This window comes from Suricata suricatta, chromosome 4 (genome assembly GCF_006229205.1).
Source record: "Suricata suricatta isolate VVHF042 chromosome 4, meerkat_22Aug2017_6uvM2_HiC, whole genome shotgun sequence".
NCBI classification, from domain to species: Eukaryota; Metazoa; Chordata; class Mammalia; order Carnivora; family Herpestidae; genus Suricata; species Suricata suricatta.
Window position 1 is genome coordinate 58,710,204 of NC_043703.1, and position 6,689 is coordinate 58,716,892.

Genomic DNA, 6,689 nt, shown 5'->3' on the forward strand with positions numbered 1-6,689 from the left:
TTCCTCCAAGAACTTTCTATATTTTCACTCCTTGATGACAAGTGGCCCTACCAATATGTGTCCTCTCTTGTAGGGTCCACTTGATGTGGTGACATCATACTCTCCAAGGTCAGTCTTCAGCTACCCAGGGTAAAGGAATGACATTTCTTGTATGAATGAGACCACCCTTTATCAGTCTGCCTACAGGCCCCTCTTATCTATTTTTTTTATTCGTGGCAGTATATGAAAGCAGAAGTGTAGCCAACACTGAAAAAGCCACATTGCGGGAATGCAGAGATTACATCGTAAAAGGTACAGGAGCAGACATGGTTGGAAGGAGTGTTCTTCTGTATGTATTCTACCAGATTCTGAGCAGTAAATTTAACATGATCAGAAAATAAATTGTTGTCCAATTTTGCCTATATTCTCTGGATAAGACTTGTATTTGTGGTCATCATTCATGAATCAGACACAAAACAACCTGGAAGTGAGTCATTAGAAGCCAATATTCACACGGTTATGATGTAATCATTAATAAATAATAAATGCAGGGGCAAGATCTAAAATGTCTTAATATACACAAGCTCTGAAAAGCCATGATACTGTGACTAATAACAATGTGGCTACTTCTGCCTCATGATGGAAGACATGAAATTAGCCAGCAAGGGCACAATCGACAATAAAAGACAGAGTTCCTGGACTTGAACAGCAAGAGGTGGTGCCCAGAAAGCACATGTGCTGATTGGACAATTAGCCAAAGAGTAGTTAAGTAGCTCATCTCTACCTAGTACTCTAAATATTTACTGATAAATCACTATATCTCACACACAACCTATGATTTTGTAAATATTATATTTATGTTAGATTCATGAAACATAAAATTAATCCTTTTAAAGTATATAGTTCAGGGGTGGGAGGATGGGCAAAGTGGGTAAAGGGGAATAGGAGACACAGGCTTTCAGTTACAGAATGAATAAGTCATGGAGATAAAAGACACAGCACAGGGAACACAGTCAATGATAGAGTGATTGTGATAGACAGTAGTTATACCTGTTGTGGGCACAGCATCACAGAGAGTTGTTGAATCACTATGTTGTGCACCTGAAACTAATGTAACATTGCATGTAACATTGCATGTTATATATACTCAAATAAAAAATTAAAAGAATAAATGTACAATTCAGTGGCAGTTAGTACTTTCACAATGTCATACAACCACCATCTCTATTGAGTTCTGAAATATTTTTATCACACCAAAAGGAAACCCTGTGTCCTGTATCCTGTTTTTTCCAGTTTCTGGCAACCATTAGTCTTTCTGACTATATGGATGCCCTATTCTTGATATTTTGTGTAAATGGAATCATACAATATATGGTCTTTCGTATTTGGCTTCTTTTCGTTTAGCATGTTCTTGAGGTTCAAATAAGATGTAGCATGGATTGGAGCTTTATTCCTTCATGTAGCTGAATAATGCTTGGTGGTATGGCTATACCACAGTTGGTTTATCCATTTATGAGTTGATGAATTCATCAGTTGACATTTGGGTCATTTCCACCTTTTGACTACTGTGAATAGTGCTATTACAAACACTTGTGTGCAAGGTTTTGTTTTCAGTTCTTTTCAAAGAATTGAAGGAGTGGAATTGCTGGGTCTTATAGGAACTGGATGTAGAATTATTTGAGGAGAGTTTTCCAAAGCAGCTGCATCATTTTATATTCATACCAGCAGTATCTGAGGGTTCTAATTATTTTTTAACATCCTCACCAACACTTGTTATTTTACATTAATTTTGATTATAGCCATCCTGATGGTGTGAAGTGGTATCTCATTGTGTTTTATGTTTGCTATAGTATATTTTTAATCAAATTATTTATTTAGATACAGGCACAGTAAAAAATATTTGGCCCAGGTTCCACATACCCTAGTAACAGTCCAAATCATCTCATAGAACAAATTAAGGAACAGGCCTCTCTTTCTTCATGCCTTGAAATTCTTAGCTTGAGAGTAATTTATGTTACATAACATAGATAGGAATATTACACATATATGTAATAATACACATATATGTAACTGTACATATATTACACATATAAGTAATTATATATATATATATTACACATATATGGTTATATTTTGGAAGCATATTTTGGGACACTTCAGAGCTTGTTGGAAATGCAGAATTGTAGGTGCCCACACCAGCCTCTTGAATTAGAACTCACATTTGAACAAGACACCCAGGTGATTTAAGGTTAAGAAGCCTTGAGAACTTTGTCTTTCTGAGGAAAGAGAGACTAAGTCTGTGTCAGGAAACTGCTTTCAGATGCAACAGAAAGAGTTCAAGCTTAATAAAATACAGGTGTAGTGTGTGACATTGGGGCAGTGGTTCTCAAGTTTGGCTGAAAACTGGGAATCTATGAGCATTTTAAAATATTTGTGTCTGGGTTCCAACCCCTGAGAGATTCTGGTTTAACAGGTCCTGGGTGGATCCTACTAAGAAGATTTTTAGAAATCCTCAGGTGATTCCCATGCACAGTCAGTTTTGAGAACTATCTTTGTGAATAGCATTAGCTGAGCTATTCTCAAGGTAGTGATTTGGATATGGGATGGAGTGAGACTGCTGTAAGGGCGGAGACGCAGAGGAGTGGGCAATGTTGCTAGAGTCATGCAGAGAGTAGAAGCCAGATCTTGTAGTGAGAAGGAGTCATCCATGGAAGGCATCGAAATCTTTAATTGGAGTTTTAATGTTGTGTAGAAGACAGCTGAGTGCTCTCTTAGAGCCTTAGAAAGGGGACAGGTGATTTTCATTACTTTTTGAAGATGTGGATGCTGGAGACTGGGGCATTTTTATAAGATAAGATATGGACCTAGGGCTGTGCCCTTAAGATTGAAAATGAGGCAGAAGACAAGAATATATAAGGTTCCCTTAAGTTTAGTTACATGATGGTAACTCATTAGTAGTTTCCTAAGTAACTTAAAATTTCTCCAAATTCAAGAAATGATTGAGTAGTTTAAGAATCCATAAAAAACAGACAAAGAAATATCATATGTGCATGGTTGCCTCAAGGAAACTTTCTATGCCTATAAAAAGAATTTGTTTACTGATAATTTATTACTCTCCAGAGTTTTTAGTATTCAACAATTCCACTCTTTCCTTCATTCATATTTTTATTCATTCAACAAGTATTTACTGAGTGTGTGCTTAGGATGTTATAGAGGAGGTTTAAGAACCAGAAGTGTGTGTTTGGACTAAATTATTGGTACTCAATTGGGGCAGTACCCTCTGTGATGGGTTTTGGACATCTGGGGGGAGTTTTTAATTGCTGGCAGCTGGGGTGAACTAGGGGCTTTGGGTGGAGGCCAGCAACGTTAAGTGACCTTCTATATCCAGGATAGTCCTGCATGATGAAGAATGCTCTCATACCCACACCACTTCCTAATGACTTGGACATTTATGTAGGTGGGAAACCCTGTTTATGTTTATCCAAGCTTAGACTCAAACTCAGATATATTTAATTATCTAAACATAGAACCTAAACTTGACTATATGCACACAAGTACACACAAAAACTTCTTTGAGTTTTAGTAAATATAAGACTTTTACAAGACCGGTCCTACTGTGCATATTGAGAGAAGATAGCTTCTTGTTTCATTCAGTGCTTTACCAAGAAGTTTTCATTGTTTTGGAGAATGGCATCACCAAAGGCAATAATGAACCTGGCATTTAAGTCTTCATTAGTTTGATTTTGCAGTAATTCTACATATAACGTATTCAAGGCTAATTTTTGAAAGTGCTTGCAATTATGGCTTTTATTCAGCTATAACATGAGCCTGTGTGATGGTTAGTTTTATGTGTTAACTTGACTGGGCTAAAGGATGCCCACATATCTGGTAAAACATTATTCCTGGATGCATATGTAAGCATCTTTCTGGGAGAGACTGGTATTTTAATTGGCAAATTTAGTAAAGAAGACCCCTCTCACCAATGCTGCTGAGTTTCATGCAACCCTTGAGGGCCTGAATAGAATTAGGTGGAATAAGGGCAAGTTCACTTTGTCTACTGGAGCTGAGACATCTATTTTCTCCTGCTCTGGGACATTGGTGGAACTTGTTCTTAGGCTTTTGGACACAGGCTGTGACTTACACCACTGGCCTTGGATTCACAGGCCTTTGAACTTGGACTTAATTACACTACCAGTTTTTCTGATTCTCCAGCTTTTCAGATACATCCAGCTTGTGGATGGAAGATTGTGAGATTTCTTGGCTTCCATAAGCATGTGAGCCAATGCCTATAACAAATCAGATACATAGCAAATATATATGTGTGTATACACAGAAATATATGTATATGTATATATACATACATACGTATAGGTATATGTATACATATACATACATACACACACACACACACACACACACACACACAGAGGAGAGAGACGGTTTCTATGTGGGAAACACTAATATAGGCTGTGTCAAAGAATCTTATTGAACTCATCAATTAATTGCTGAAATAAGTTTGCAAGTAGAGAAATAGGTGCAAAACTGATCATTATTCACAGGGAAATGATCAATTATACTCTATTTGACACCACTGTGCCTTTCTATGAACAAAAACCATGTGCAGTACTGCTATTTTTCATTTTACAGTGCACAGAATTGTTAGCTTCAAAGCAAGGAATGAAAAATAGAGACAATGCAGAAAAGTGTGTTAATCGGTAATATCAATAATCTACAAATGTTTTTGCCCATTTTGAAACCTCAATTTTTCCTGTTAAAGTCATCTGACTATGTCTTCTGGAGCAGTCATGCTTAAACATTTGTATGTTGAAATACATGTCTTAAAATTTTTTTTAATGTTTATTTATTTTTGAGAGAGAGAGAGAGATAGAGTGTGAGTAGGGGTTGGGCAGAGAGAGAGGGAGACACATAATCCGAAGCAGGCTCCAGGCTCAGAGCTATCAGCATAGAGCCTGAGATATGGCTTGAACTCATGAACCGCAAGCTCACGACCTGAGCCAAAGTCAGACGCTTAACTGACTCAGCCACCCAGGTGTTCCATACATCTTTTTAAATCATAAATTATTTTATTTCATTTTTATTCTATAATATAATTAGAGAAGGATATTATTATGTAAAAATTATTTGTGCAGGTAAACTATATTGTCTATGGAGTTCATTTTAGAATACTAAATGAGATGTTAGAAAATATTTGCCATAAAAAACAACATTGAGTTTGCTAGTTGAGAACTACTGGACTAAATCATCTTTAAGGCCCTTTCTCCCCTTGCAGTTCTGAGATCCTCCTTAATCTGGAGTGGGGTTTAAGAATTCAGACTCTTAGGGGGCGCCTGGGTGGCTCAGTTGGGTAAGCATCCAACTTTAGCTCAGGTCATGATCTCACAGTTGGTGGGTTTGAGCCTGCATTGGGCTCTGTGCTCATAGCTCAGAGCCTGGAGCCAGCTTCGGATTCTGTGTCTCCGTCCCTCTCTCTCTCTCTCTCTCTCTCTCTCTCTCTCTCTCTCTCTCTCTGCCCCTCACCCACTCACACTCTGTCTCTTAAAAATAAACATTAAAAAAAAAGTATTCAGGCTCTTAGAACCAAAGGTTATTGGTCTGAATTGAGGCTATCATACTTCCTAGCATTACAGTCTTAGGGAGGTTTTTATAACTTGTTCATGCCTCATTCCTCATCTGTAAAATGATGTAATAATATCTGACACTTCATACAGTGGTTGTGAGGATTTAATGAGTTCTCTACATGTAGTTTTTAGAAGATGCTCATAGTGAAGCCTCAAAGGAAGGGCTTGTTTGCTTCCTAATCTCTTGGACAAGCTCTAAATGGTAAACATGATGGTACCAACAGCACCAGGCTCTCTGCCTGTGGCTCAGCAAGCCCATGGGTCAGATACAGTCATACTAAGAAGAGTTGGTCCAGCTTCCCCTTGGTCCAGACTCACTCATCTGTGAATATTGGAGCCCTGGCCAAGCAGTCCTCTAACTGGCCAGGCCTGGAACGATGGCTACCCATGGGGCTGGCATTGGGAGGGTCAGGAACACATGACCCATATGGAGTAGGTGCCCCACAAGAAGTAGGGATTCTGTTTCTAGAAGGGGTAAGGGATGCCTAACTGTTCTTGACTCCTTGCATGAGCCTGAGAGGTTGAAGGACTCCCAGTTCTCTATGTAAAGGTGGAATCATGGCTGCTATGCTTGCCCCTATTCTGACCAGCCACCAGTCTCTTTTCACTGAGAAGCTGGAGGGATGCCTTCTAAATCGTAGGTCAGATTTGCTTTCTCTGCCTTAAGCACTCCTGAGATTTCCCACATGCTAGGGTCTGAATATCTGTGTCCAACCCCCAATTCATATGTTGAAATCTTAACCCCCAAAGTGATAGTGTTAGGAGGGGGGGTGGTCTTTGGGAAGTGATGAGGTCACAAAGGTGAAGCCCTCATGTATGGGATTAATTCCCTTACAAGAGAAGCTATAGAGGGGCATGTGGGTGCCTCAGTCAGTTAAGCATCTGACTTTGGCTCAGGTCATGAGCTCAGAGCCTGGAGCTGCTTCAGATTCTGTGTCTCCCTCTCTCTCCACCCCTCCCCCACTCATGCTCTGTCTTTTTCTCAAAAATAAACAAACATTAAAAAAATGAAAAAAAAAAGAAGCTATAGAGAGCTCCTTTCCCCTTCTATATGTGAGGATATAATGAGCA